General features: G+C 41.1%; 1 non-coding gene across 1 annotated transcript; it reads right to left on the bottom strand.

The window, feature by feature from the left end:
- Nucleotides 1-329: 329 nt before the first annotated feature.
- On the bottom strand, nucleotides 330-437 carry LOC112767906 (small nucleolar RNA R71). Its single transcript, XR_003185346.1, has one exon. It is a non-coding gene; the product is annotated as a small nucleolar RNA R71 (small nucleolar RNA).
- Between the last annotated feature and the right edge of the window lie 14,647 nt (nucleotides 438-15,084).

Below are 15,084 nucleotides of genomic sequence, written 5' to 3'. Positions count from 1 at the left end.
TACATGGAAGAAGCATCTCCATTCCTGCCATTGGAGCAAACAATTTTGAGCTGAAACCTCAATTAGTTTCCCTGATGCAGCAGAACTGCAAATTTCATGGACTTCCATCTGAAGATCCTTTTCAGTTCTTAACTAAATTCTTGCAGATATGTGATACTGTTAAGACTAATGGAATAGATCCTGAAGTCTACAGGCTCATGCTTTTCCCTTTTGCTGTAAGAGACAGAGCTAGATTATGGTTGGATTCTCAACCTAAAGATAGCCTGAACTCTTGGGATAAGCTAGTCACGGCTTTCTTAGCCAAGTACTTTCCTCCTCAAAAGCTGAGCAAGCTTAGAGCTGATGTTCAAACTTTCAGACAGAAAGAAGGTGAATCTCTCTATGAAGCTTGGGAAAGATACAAACAGTTGACCAAAAAGTGTCCTTCTGACATGCTTTCAGAATGGACCATCCTGGATATATTCTATGATGGTCTGTCTGAGCTATCAAAGATGTCACTGGACACTTCTGCAGGTGGATCCATTCACCTAAAGAAAACGCCTGCAGAAGCTCAAGAACTCATTGACATGGTTGCTAATAACCAGTTCATGTACACTTCTGAAAGGAATCCTGTGAATAATGGGACGCCTATGAAGAAGGGAGTTCTTGAAGTTGATACTCTGAATGCCATATTGGCTCAGAATAAAATATTGACTCAGCAAGTCAATATGATTTCTCAGAGTCTGCATGGAATGCAAGCTGCATCCAACAGTACTCAAGAGGCATCTTCTGAAGAAGAAGCCTATGATCCTGAGAACCCTGCAATAGCAGAGGTAAATTACTTAGGTGAACCTTATGGAAACACCTATAACTCAACATGGAGAAATCATCCAAATTTCTCATGGAAGGATCAGAAGCCTCAACAAGGCTTTAACAATGGTGGAAGAAACAGGTTTAGCAATAGCAAACCTTTTCCATCATCAACTCAGCAACAGACAGAGAACTCTGAACAAAATGCTTCTAATTTAGCAAATCTAGTCTCTGATCTATCTAAGGCCACTGTAAGTTTCATGAATGAAACAAGGTCTTCCATTAGAAATTTGGAAGCACAAGTGGGCCAGCTGAGTAAAAGGATCACTGAAATCCCTCCTAGTACTCTCCCAAGCAATACAGAAGAGAACCCAAAAGGAGAGTGCAAGGCCATTGACATAAGTGCCATGGCCGAACCTGTGAGGAAAGGAGAGGACGTGAATCCCAAGGAGGAAGACCTCCTGGGACGTCCAGTGATCAATAAGGAGCTTCCCTCTGGGGAATCAAAGGACTCTGGGGCTCATCTAGAGACTATAGAGATCCCATTGAACCTCCTTATGCCCTTCATGAGCTCTGATGAGTATTCCTCTTCTGAAGAGAATGAGGATGTCACTGAAGAGCAAACTGCCAAGTTTCTTGGTGCAATCATGAAGCTGAATGCCAAATTATTTGGCATTGATGCTTGGGAAGTTGAACCTCCCTTGTTCATCAATGAACTAAGTGATCTGGATCAACTGACATTGCCTCAGAAGAGACAGGATCCTGGAAAGTTCATAATACCCTGCACCATAGGCACCATGATCTTTAAGGCTCTGTGTGACCTTGGTTCAGGAATAAACCTCATGCCCCTCTCTGTGATAGAGAAACTGGGAATCTATGGGGTGCAAGCTGCCAAAATCTCACTAGAGATGGCAGACAGCTCAAGAAGACAGGCTTATGGACAAGTAGAAGATGTATTAGTAAAGGTTGAGGGCCTTTACATACCTACTGATTTCATAGTCCTGGATACTGGAAAGGAAGAGGATGAATCCATCATCCTAGGAAGACCTTTCCTGGCCACAGCAAGAGCTGTGATTGATGTTGACAGAGGTGAAATAGTCCTTCAATGGAATGAGAACTCCCTTGTATTCAAAACTCAAGGATCTCCCTCTGCAACCATGGAGAGGAAGCATGAAAAGCTTCTCTCAAATCAAAGTCAACCAGAGCCCCCACAGTCAAACTCTAAGTTTGGTGTTGGGAGGCCACAACCAAACTCTAAGTTTGGTGTTGAACTCCCATATCCAAACTCTAAGTTTGGTGTTGGAGAGTCTCAACAAAGCTCTGCACATCTGTGAGGCTCCATGAGAGCCCACTGTCAAGCTATTGACATTAAAGAAGCGCTTGTTGGGAGGCAACCCAATGTGTATCTAATTCTTATTTTTCATGTTTTCTTAGGTTCATGATCATGTGGAGTCACAAAATAAATATAAAAATTGAAAACAGAATCAAAAACAGCAGAAGAAAAATCACACCCTGGAGGAGCATCTGTCTGGCGTTCAAACGCCAGAACAGAGCATAGTTCTGGCGCTGAACGCCCAGAATGGGAGCATCCTGGCGCTGAACGCCCAGAACAAGCATGGTTCTGGCGTTCAACGCCAGAAATGGCAGCAAAGGGGCGTTGAACGCCCAAAACGGGCACCAACCTGGCGCTGAACGCCCAGAGTTGTGTGCAAAGGCATTTTACATGCCTAATTTGGTGCAGGGATGTAAATGCCTTGACACCTCAGGATCTGTGGACCCCACAGGATCATCCCAGGATCTGTGGACCTCACAGGATCCCCACCTACCTCCACTCACTCTCTTCTCTCTTCTCAATCATCCTCTATTCCCAACAAACACTCTTAACCCTTTACCACTCACACCCAATCCCACCCATATGGCCGAACACACACTCCCATCCATCACCTCCATATCTTCTTCTTATTCTTCAGTCTTTCTTCTTTTGCTCGAGGGCGAGCAACATTCTAAGTTTGGTGTGGTAAAAAGCATAGCTTTTTTGTTTTTTTTCCATAACCACTAATGGCACCTAAGGCCAGAGAAGCCTCTAGAAATAAGGAAAGGGAAGACAAAAGCTTCCATCAAGGGTCTATAGCTCAGTGGTAGAACATTTGACTGCAAATCAAGAGATCCCTGAGATACCTCAGGGGATACATCTTCTTCCACACAATTATTGGAAGCAACTAAGGGTGGAACATCAAGAGCACTCCATCATCCTTCATGAAATCAGAGAAGATCTAAAAGCAATGAAGGAGGAGCAGCAAAGACAAGGAAGAGACATAGAAGAGCTCAAGGACATCACCAAGGTGGACTCATTCCTTGTTCTTACTTTCTCTGTTTTTTTTTTCGTTTTCTATGTGCTTATCTGTGTTTGTGTCTTCATTACATGATCATTAGTAGTTAGTAACTCTGTCTTAAAGATATGAATGTCCTATGAATCCATCACCTCTCTTAAATGAAAAATGTTTTAATTCAAAAGAACAAAGAAGTACATGAGTTTCGAATTTATCTTTGAACTCAGTTTAATTATATTGATGTGGTAACAATGCTTCTTGTTTTCTGAATGAATGCTTGAACAGTGCATATGTCTTTTGAAGTTGTTGTTTAAGAATGTTAAATATGTTGGCTCTTGAAAGAATGATGACTAGGAGACATGTTATTTGATAATCTGAAAAATCATAAAAATGATTCTTGAAGCAAGAAAAAGCAGCAAAGAACAAAGCTTGCAGAAAAAAAAAAATAGGCGAAAAAATAGAAAGAAAAAGAAAAAGCAAGCAGAAAAAGCCAATAACCCTTAAAACCAAAAGGCAAGGGCAACTAAAAAGGATCCCAAGGCTTTGAGCATCAGTGGATAGGAGGGCCTAAAGGAATAAAATCCTGGTCTAAGCGGCTAAACCAAGCTGTCCCTAACCATGTGCTTGTGGCGTGTAGGTGTCAAGTGAAAACTTGAGACTGAGCGGTTAAAGTCAAGGTCCAAAGCAAAAACAAAGAGTGTGCTTAAGAACCCTGGACACCTCTAATTGGGGACTCTAAGCAAAGCTGAGTCACAATCTGAAAAGGTTCACCCAGTTATGTGTCTGTGGCATTTATGTATCCGGTGGTAATACTGGAAAACAAAGTGCTTAGGGTCACGGCCAAGACTCATAAAGAAGCTGTGTTCAAGAATCATCATACTGAACTAGGAGAATCAATAACACTATTCAAACTCTGAGTTCCTATAGATGCCAATCATTCTGAACCTCAATGGATAGAGTGAGATGCCAAAACTATTCAAGAGGCAAAAAGCTATAAGTCCCGCTCATATGATTGGAGCTATGTTTCATTGATAGTTTGGAATTTATAGTATATTCTCTTCTTTTATCCTATTTGATTTTTAGTTGCTTGGGGACAAGCAACAATTTAAGTTTGGTGTTGTGATGAGCGGATAATTTATACGCTTTTTGACATTGTTTTTAGTATATTTTTAGTAGGATCTAGTTACTTTTAGGGATGTTTTCATTAGTTTTTATGTTAAATTCACATTTCTGGACTTTACTATGAGTTTGTGTGTTTTTCTGTGATTTCAGGTATTTTCTGGCTGAAATTGAGGGACTTGAGCAGAAATCAGATTCAGAGGTTGAAAAAGGACTGCTGATGCTGTTGGATTCTGACCTCCCTGCACTCAAAATGGATTTTCTGGAGCTACAGAACTCGAAATGGCGTGCTTCCAATTGCGTTGGAAAGTAGACATCCAGGGCTTTCCAGCAATATATAATAGTCCATACTTTGGCCAAGAATTAACGACGTAAACTGGCGTTCAACGCCAGACTTCTGCCCAAATCTGGCGTCCAGCGCCAGAAAAGGATCCAAAACCAGAGTTGAACGCCCAAACTGGCACAGAACTTGGCGTTCAACTCCACAATTGGCCTCTGCACGTGTAACACTCAAGCCCAAGCCCAAACACACACCAAGTGGGCCCCGGAAGTGGATTTATACATCAAATACTTACTCATGTAAACCCTAGTAGCTAGTTTATTATAAATAGGACCTCTTACTATTGTATTAGGCATCTTTGGATTACCTTATGATCCTTGGATCATGTTTTAGGGGGCTGGCCATCTCGGCCATGCCTGGACCTTCACTTATGTATTTTTAACGGTAGAGTTTCTACACTCCATAGATTAAGGTGTGGAGCTCTGCTGTTCCTCAAAGATTAATGCAAAGTACTACTGTTTTCTATTCAATTCTCCTTATTTCTCTTCTAAGATATCCATTCGCACCCAAGAACGTGATGAAGGTGATGATTATGTGTGACGCTCATCATCCTTCCCCCCTATGAACGCGTGCCTGACAAACACTTCTGTTCTACATGAATTAAGCTAGAATGAATATCTCTTAGATCTCCTAACAGGAATCTTCGTGGCGTAAGCTAGAATGATGGCGGCATTCAAGAGAATCCGGAAGGTCTAAACCTTGTCTGTGGTATTCTGAGTAGGATTCAATGATTGAATGACTGTGACGAGCTTCAAACTCGCGAGTGCTGGGCGTTAGTGACAGACGCAAAAGGAGGGTGAATCCTATTCCAGCATGATCGAGAACCGACAGATGAATAGCCGTGCCGTGACAGGGTGCGTGAGCATATGATTCACTGAGAGGAGGGGATGTAGCCACTGACAACGGTGATGCCCTTGCATACAGCCAGCCATGGAAAGGAGTAAGACTGATTGGATGAAGATAGCAGGAAAGCAGAGGTTCAGAGGAACGAAAAGCATCTCCATTCGCTTATCTGAAATCCCTACCAATGAATCTACATAAGTATCTCTATCCCTTTTTATTGTTTATTTTAATCTAATAAAGTATCATGTTTAAATCCGCCTGACTGAGATTTACAAGGTGACCATAGCTTGCTTCAAGCCAACAATCTCCGTGGGATTCGACCCTTACTCACGTAAGGTATTACTTGGACGACCCAGTGCACTTGCTGGTTAGTTGTACGGAGTTGTGTCCACACATAGAGCCACAATGAGGATTCAATACAATTATATATTGTTAATCTCACACAAGTACAAAGAACATGGAGATCACAATTTCGTCCACCATAGGGTCATATGCTAACCCCACTACTGCTTCATATGGGAGTAGTATCTGTATACCCTCCATTGGAGTCAGTAGTTTCGTGTTGAATCCTCAGCTTATTATCATGGTGCAGCAAAGTTGCCAGTATTCCGGTCTTCCACAGGAAGAACTTACAGAGTTTCTGGCACAATTTTTACAAATTGATGACACAGTACATGATAAGGAAGTAGATCAGGATGTCTACAGATTATTACTGTTCCCATTTGCTGTAAAAGACCAAGCTAAGAGGTGGTTAAATAACCAACCTAAGGCTAGCATAAGGACATGGAAACAGTTGTCAGAAAAATTCCTGAATCAATATTTCCTTCCAAAACGGATGACACAGCTAAGGCTGAACATCCAAGGCTTTAAACAATGAGATAATGAATCTCTTTATGATGCCTAGGAGAGATACATAGAGATGCTAAGAAAATGCCCCTCTGAAATGTTTTCAGAATGGGTGCAGTTAGACATCTTCTATTATGGGCTTACAGAGAAAGCTCAGATGTCTTTGGACCACTCAGCTGGTAGATATATACACATGAGAAAGACAATTGAAGAAGCTCAAGAGCTCATTGATACAGTTGCCAGAAATCAGCATCTGTACCTAAGTAATGGGTCTTCCATGAAAGAAGAGGCTAAAACAGTAACTGTTGAACTCAGTCCTGCAGAACAAGTTACTGAATTCAATCAGCAATTAGATTTTCTAACAAAACAGCTAGCCGAATTCAAAGAGATACTACAAGATACAAGAATGGTTAATATGAATATGGAAGTACAGTTGAAGCAAACAAAAACAGCAGTTATCAAAACAAATAACAGAAGAGTGCCAAACAGTTCACTTAAGAAGTGGGAAAACATTAAATACCTCACTACAAAGCAGCAGGAAGCCAAGAAATGAACAAACTGCTACCCAAAATCCCTCTGAGGATAGTAAGAGCCCAGAGAAGAATAATTCTGGTGCTCAAACGCCAGAAAAGGGTGAAGAGCTGGCGTTAAACGCCTAACCCATGCTCAGTTTTGGCGTTCAAATGCCACAAACAGGTAAGGAGTTGGCGTTAAACGCCCAATGGAAGCTCAGTTCTGGCATTCAAACGACAGAAACAGGTAAGGAGTTAGCATCCAATGCCAATCTAGCTTCCAACCCTGGCATTCAAACGCCAGTGAGGGATCAGACACACACACGTGCTGATAATAACCCCTCTAAAAAGGCTTCTCCAACCACCTCTGTAGGAAATAAACCTGCAGCAACCAAGGTTGAGGAATACAAAGCCAAGATACCTTATCCTCAAAAACTCCACCGAGAGGAGCAGGATAAGTAATTTGCTCGCTTTGCAGACTATCTGAGGATACTTGAAATAAAGATTCTGTTTACCGAGGCACTTGAGCAAATACCATCTTATGCCAAGTTCATGAAAGTGATCTTGAGTTATAAGAAGGATTAGAGAGAAACTGAAAGAGTTCTCCTCACTGAAGAATGTAGTGCAATCATTCTGAAAAACTTCCCAGAAAAGCTTAAAGATCCCGAGAGCTTTATGATACCATGCATATTAGAGGATAATTGCACCAAGACAGCTTTATGTGATCTTGGGGCAAGCATCAACCTAATACCTGCATCTACTATCAGAAAGCTTGGTTTAACTGAAGAAGTTAAACCAACCCGGATATGTCTCCAACTTGCTGATGGCTCCATTAAATACCCATCGGGCGTGATTGAAGACATGATTGTCAGGGTTGGGCCATTCACCTTCCCCACTAACTTTGTAGTGCTGGGAATGCAGGAGCACAAGAGTGCTACTCTCATTCTAGGAAGACCTTTCCTAGCAACTGGACGAACTCTCACTGATGTCCAAAAGGGGGAAGTAACCCTGAGAGTCAATGAGGATGAGTTTAAGTTGAATGCTGTCAAGGCCATGCAGCATCCAGACACACCAAAAGACTGCATGAAAGTTGATCTTATTGACTCTTTGGTAGAGAAGATCAACATGGCTGAGAGTCTCGAATCAGAACTGGAAGACATCTTTAAAGATGTTTAGCCTGATCTAGAGGATTTAGAGGAATTGAAAGAGCCTCTGAAACTGCCTCAGGAAGAGGAAAAACCTCCTAAACTCGAGCTCAAACCATTACCACCATCCCTGAAATATGTATTTCTGGGAGAAAGTGACACTTTTCTGATGATCATAAGCTCTTCTTTAAATCCACTGGAAGAGGAAGCGCTACTTCAAGTGCTAAGGACACACAAGACAGCTCGTGGGTGGTCCATAGGTGATCTTAAGGGCATCAGCCCAGCAAGATGCATGCACAAGATCCTATTGGAGGATGATGCTAAGCCAGTGGTTCAACCACAGAGGTGGCTAAATCCAGCCATGAAGGAAGTGGTGCAGAAAGAGGTCACCAAGTTACTGGAGGATGGGATTATTTATCCTATTTCTGATAGCCCCTGGGTGAGCCCTGTCCAAGTTGTCCCCAAAAAAAGAGGCATGACAGTGGTTCATAATGAAAAAAATGAACTGGTTCCTACAAGAACAGTTACAGGGTGGCGCATGTGTATTGACTACAGAAGGCTCAATACCGCCACCAGTGAGGATCATTTTCCTTTACCATTCATAGACCAGATGCTAGAAAGACTAGCAGGTCATGATTATTACTGCTTTTTGGATGGCTATTTAGGCTACAACCGAATTGCAGTAGATCCCCAGGATCAAGAGAAAACAGCATTCACATGTCCATCTGGAGTATTTGCCTACAGAAGGATGCCATTTGGTCTGTGCAATGCACCTGCAACCTTTCAGAGGTTCATGCTCTCTATCTTCTCTGAAATGGTAGAGAAATTTCTGGAAGTCTTTATGGATGACTTTTCAGTCTTTGGAGACTCATTCAGCTCCTGCCTTGACCATTTAGCACTTGTTCCGAAAAGATGCCAAGAGACCAACCTAGTTTTAAACTGGAAAAAATGTCACTTTATGGTGACTGAAGGAATTGTCCTTGGGCATAAAATTTCAAACAAGGGAATAGAGGTGGATCAAGCTAAAGTGGAAGTAATTGAAAAATTACCACCACCTGCCAATGTTAAGGCAATCAGAAGCTTTCTGGGGCATGCAGGATTCTATAGGAGGTTTATAAAGGATTTTTCAAAAATTGCAAAACCTTTGAGCAATCTGCTAGCTGCTGACACGCCATTTGTGTTTGACACAGAGTGTCTGCAGTCGTTTGAAACTCTGAAAGCTAAGCTGGTCACAGCACCAGTTATTTCTGTACCAGACTGGGCATTACCATTTGAACTAATGTGTGATGCCAGTGACCATGCCATTGGTGCAGTACTGGGACAGAGGCATAACAAGCTTCTGCATGTCATTTATTATGCTAGTCGCGTTTTAAATGATGCCTAAAAAAATTACACAACCACAGAAAAAGAATTGCTTGCAGTGGTTTATGCCATTGACAAGTTTAGATCATACTTAGTAGGATCAAAAGTGATTGTGTATACTGACCATGCTGCTCTTAAATATCTACTCACAAAGCAGGATTCAAAACCCAGGCTCATAAGATGGGTGTTGCTTCTGCAAGAGTTTGATATAGAAATAAGAGACAGAAAATGGACAGAGAACCAAGTGGCTGATCATCTGTCCCGGATAGAGCTAGTAGAAGGGATGTCTTTCCCCTCTATTGAGATCTCTGAAACCTTTCCGGATGAGCAACTGTTTGCCATCCAGGAAACACCATGGTTTGCAGACATTGCAAACTATAAAGCTGCAAGATTCATACCCAAGGAGTACAGCAAGCAACAAAAGAAAAAATTAATTACTGATGCAAAGTACTACCTGTTGGATGAACCATATCTCTTTAAGAGATGTGCAGACGGAATAATCCGTAGGTGTGTGCCTAGAGAAGAGGCATAGAAGATCCTATGGCATTGTCATGGATCACAATATGGAGGACATTTCGAAGGTGAGCGAACAGCCACAAAAGTCCTCCAATGTGGCTTCTACTGGCCCACTCTCTATAAAGACTCCCGAGAGTTCGTGCGTAACTGTGACAGCTGCCAGAGAGCTGGTAATCTGCCTCACAGTTACGCCATGCCTCAGCAAGGAATCTTAGAGATTGAGTTGTTTGACGTATGGGGTATTGACTTCATGGGGCCGTTCCCACCATCATACTCAAACTCTTATATTCTGGTGGCAGTCGACTATGTATCCAAATGGGTAGAGGCCATTGCCACACCCACTAATGATACTAAGACAGTGCTGAAGTTCCTCCAGAAGCATATCTTTAGTTGGTTTGGTGTCCCTAGAGCACTAATTAGTGATGGGGGCAGTCACTTCTGCAACAAATAGCTTTACTCTACTATGGTCCGGTATGGAATTAGTCACAAGGTGGTAACTCTGTATCATCCACAGACAAATGGGCAAGCTGAAGTCTCTAATAGAGAAATAAAAAGAATCCTGGAACGGACTGTAAGTACCCGTAGAAAGGATTGGGCGAGAAGCTTGGATGATGCTCTGTGGGCTTACAGAACAGCATTCAAGACTCCTATAGGGACCTCTCCATACCAGCTTGTGTATGGTAAGGCCTGTCATCTGCCTGTGGAACTGGAGTATAAGGCCTACTGGGCAACCAGATTCCTAAACTTTGATGTCAAATTAGCTGGAGAAAAAAGATTGCTCCAGCTGAATGAGCTAGAGGAATTCAGACTCATTGCTTTCGAAAATGCCAAGCTTTACAAAGAGAAAGCAAAAAGATGGCATGACAGAAAGCTGTCATCTAGAGTCTTTGAACCAGGACAGAAAGTTCTGTTGTTTAACTCTAGGCTCAGGCTATTCCCCGGGAAACTGAAATCCCGGTGGAGGGGACCATATGTGACTACAAGTGTGTCACCATATAGCTATGTGGAGCTTCAAGACATTGATTATGATAAGAAGTTTATTGTTAATGGATAGAGAATCAAGCATTATCTTGAGGGCAATATTGAGCAAGAGTGCTCAAGGCTGAGGCTAGATTTAAAGCTCAGCAAGGTCCAACTAAAGATAATAAAGAAGCGCTTATTTCGAGGCAACCCAATTTTTCCTTATCTATGTTAATTTTCTGTTTTCCATTTTTATTTTATGTTTTCTTTAGGATGATGATCATGTGGAGTCACAAAAATCAAAGCAAAGTCAAAAACAGCATTAAAACAGCTCACCCTGGAGGAAGAGCTTACTGGCGTTTAAACGCCAGTAAGAAGCATCAAACTGGCGTTTAACGCCAGAGAGAAGCATCAAGCTGGCGTTAAACGCCAGAAACAGGCACCAAGTTGGAGTTCAATGCCAAGAGAGGGGAAAAGCTGGCGTTTAACGCCAGAAACAAACAGCAGTCTGGTGTTAAATGCCAGGATTGCACACTAAGGGCATTTTGCATGCCTCAATGGAGCAGGGATGCTAAGTCCTTGACCCCTCAGGATCTGTGGACCCCACAGGATCCCCACCTACCTCACTATTCCAATTCAAACCATTTCCCTACCAAATCCACCCATTCACACGCCCACTTCTCCTTCTACTCCCTTCTATCTTCTTTTGCTCGAGGACGAGCAAACCTTTTAAGTTTGGTGTGGAAAAAAAGTTGCTTTTTGTTTTTCCATAACCATTTATGGCACCTAAGGCCGGAGAAACCTCTTGAAAGAGGAAAAGGAAGGCAGTTGCTTCCACCCCCGAGTCATGAGAGATGGAGAGGTTCATCTCAAGGGTCCATAGTTCAGTGGTAGAGCATTTGACTGCAGATCAAAGAGCCATAAGGGAGGAGCAACAAAGGCAAGGAAGAGACATAGAGGAGCTCAAGAGCACCACTGGTTCTTCAAGAGGAAGAAGATGCCACCCTCACTAAGGTGGACCCGTTCCTTAATCTCTTTGTCTATTTGTTTTTCTGTTTTTCGATTTATATGATTTATGTTTTATCTATGTTTGTATCTTTATTACATGATCATTAGTGTTTAGTGTGTATGTCTTAAAGATATGAATGTCCTATGAATCCATCACCTTTCTTAAATGAAAAATATTTTCTGAAAAAGAAAAAGAAGTACATGAATTTCGAATTTTAAAATAGTTTAAGTATTTTGATGTGGTGATAATACTTTTTGTTTTCTGAATGAATGCTTGAACAGTGCATATTTTTGAATTTGTTGTTTATGAATGTTAAAATTGTTGGTTCTTGAAAGAATAATGGAAAACAAGAAATGTTATTGATAATCTGAAAAATAAAAAAAATGAATCTTGAAGCAAGAAAAAGCAGTGAAGAACAAAGCTTGCAGAAAAAAAAAGAAAAGAAAAATGGCAAAAAAAAGGGGAAAAAAAAAGAAAAAGCAAGCAGAAAAAGCCAAGAGCTCTTAAAACCAAAAGGCAAGGGCAAAAACCCAATAGCCCTTAAAACCAAAAGGCAAGGGTAATAAAAAGGAGCCAAGGCTTTGAGCATCAGTGGATAGGAGGGCCCAAAGGAATAAAATCCTGGCCTAAGCGGCTAAACCAAGCTGTCCCTAACCATGTGCTTGTGGCGTGTAGGTGTCAAGTGAAAACTTGAGACTGAGCGGTTAAAGTCGAGGTCCAAAGCAAAAACAAAGTGTGCTTAAGAACCCTGGACACCTCTAATTGGGGACTTTAGCAAAGCTGAGTCACAATCTGAAAAGGTTCACCTAGTTATGTGTATGTGGCATTTATGTATCTGGTGGTAATACTGGAAAATAAAATGCTTAGGGTCACGGCCAAGACTCATAAAGTAACTGTGTTCAAGAATCAACATACTGAACTAGGAGAATCAATAACACTATCTGAATTCTGAGTTCCTATAGATGCCAATCATTCTGAACTTCAAAGGATAAAGTGAGATGCCAAAACTGTTCAGAAGCAAAAAGCTAATAGCCCCCGCTCATCTAATTAAGACTGATCTTCACAGATGTTTTTGGAATTCATTGTATCTTCTCTTCTTTTTATCCTACTTTGTTTTTAGTTGCTTGGGGACAAGCAACAATTTAAGTTTGGTGTTGTGATGAGCGGATAATTTATACGCTTTTGGGCATTATTTTTAGGTAGTTTTTAATATGTTTTAGTCACTTTTTATTATATTTTTATTAGTTTTAAATAAAAATCACATTTCTGGACTTTTCTATGAGTTTGTGTGTTTTTCTATGATTTCAGGTATTTTCTGGCTAAAATTGAGGGAGCTGAGCAAAAATTTGATTCAGGCTGAAAAAGGACTGCAGATGCTGTTGGATTCTGACCTCTCTGCACTCGAAATGGATTTTCTGGAGCTACAGAAGTCCAAATGGCACGCTCTCAATTTCGTTGGAAAATAAACATCCAGGGCTTTCCAACAATATATAATAGTTCATACTTTGCTCAAGGATAAATGACGTAAACTGGCATTCAACGCCAGTTCCATGTTGCATTCTGGCGTTAAACGCAAGAAACAGGTTACAAGTTGGAGTTAAACGCCCAAAACAGGTTACAACCTGGCGTTTAACTCCAAAAACATCCTAGGCATGTGTAAAGCTCAAGTCTCAGCCCCAGCAAACACCAAGTGGGCCCCAATAGTATATTTTTGCACTATCTATCATAGCTTATTCATTTTTTGAAAATCTACGTTACTAGTTTAGTATTTAAAATAACTTTCAGAGATTTATTTGGTACCTCCTGACATTTTTAGATCTGAACTTTGTACTCTTTGACGGCATGAGTCTCTAAACTCCATTGTTAGGGGTGAGGAGCTCTGCTGTGTCTCGATGAATTAATGCAATTACTTCTGGTTTCTATTCGAACACGCTTGTTTCTATCTAAGATGTTCATTCTCACTTCAATATGATGGATGTGATGATCGGTGACATTCATCACCATTCTCAACCTATGAACGCGTGACTGACAACCACCTCCGTTCTACCTTCGTTTGAATGAGTATCTCTTGGATTCCTTAATCAGAATCTTCGTGGTATAAGCTAAAATCCATTGGCAGCATTCTTGAGAATCCGGAAAGTCTAAACCTTGTCTGTGGTATTCCGAGTAGGATTCAGGGATTGAATGACTGTGACGAACTTCAAACTCATAAGGGTTGGGCGTAGTGACAGACGTAAAAGGATCAATGGATCCTATTCCAGCATGAGTGAGAACCGAAAGATGATTAGCCGTGTGGTAACAGCGCTCCTGGACCATTTTCACTGAGTGGACGGATGGTAGCCATTGACAACGGTGATCCACCAACACACAGCTTGCCATAGGAGGAACCTTGCGTGCGTGAAGAAGAAGACAGGGGGAAAGCAGAGATTCAGAAGACAAAGCATCTCCAAAACTCCAACATATTCTCCATTACTGCATAACAAGTATTTAATTCATGCTCTTTTATTTTTCGCAGTCCAAACTTATAATTATAATTGATATCCTGACTAAGAATTACAAGATAACCATAGATTGCTTCAAGCCGACAATCTCCGTGGGATTCGACCCTTACTCACGTAAGGTATTACTTGGACGACCCAGTGCACTTGCTGGTTAGTGGTACGAGTTGTAAAAAGTGTGATTGTAATTTCGTGCATCAGACACCAAACTTAAACTTTTTAAAATCAAATAAGAAAAATAACAAGAACAATTTCGAATACAAGAAAGAACACCAAGAATAATTTTCGAAAAACTAAAGGAAAGAAAAACCCAGAAACACCAAAAAGACACCAAACTTAAGAATTTTGAAACCAAAGACTCTAATTTTCGAAAAGTTAAAAAAGAAAAGAAAAGACTCAAAAAGACACCAAACTTAAAGATTGACACAAGACTCAAACCAAAGAAAAAGATTACTAAAGAAAAGAAAAGGTTTTGAAAAGTTTTTAACAAAAAAACAAGAAACACAAATAAAAGAGCAAATAAATCATAACAAGTACCTAATCTAAGCAACAAGATAGTCCGGTAGTTTGTCAAACTCGAACAATCCCCAGCAACGGCACCAAAAACTTGCGCATGAAATTGACTCTGCAATATTCGCACGGATAGATCGGCAAGTGCACCGGGTCATCCAAGTAATACCTCAGGTGAGTGAGGGTCGATCCCACGGAGATTGTCAGATTGAGCAAGCAATGGCTACCTTGTAAATCTTAGTCAGGCGGATAGAAAATATAGTTGTTGTGGAAAAATGCATAAAAATAGAATAAAGATAAAATTA

This window comes from Arachis hypogaea, chromosome 17 (genome assembly GCF_003086295.3).
Source record: "Arachis hypogaea cultivar Tifrunner chromosome 17, arahy.Tifrunner.gnm2.J5K5, whole genome shotgun sequence".
NCBI lineage: Eukaryota > Viridiplantae > Streptophyta > Magnoliopsida > Fabales > Fabaceae > Arachis > Arachis hypogaea.
This window is presented reverse-complemented; position numbering and strand designations above follow the sequence as displayed.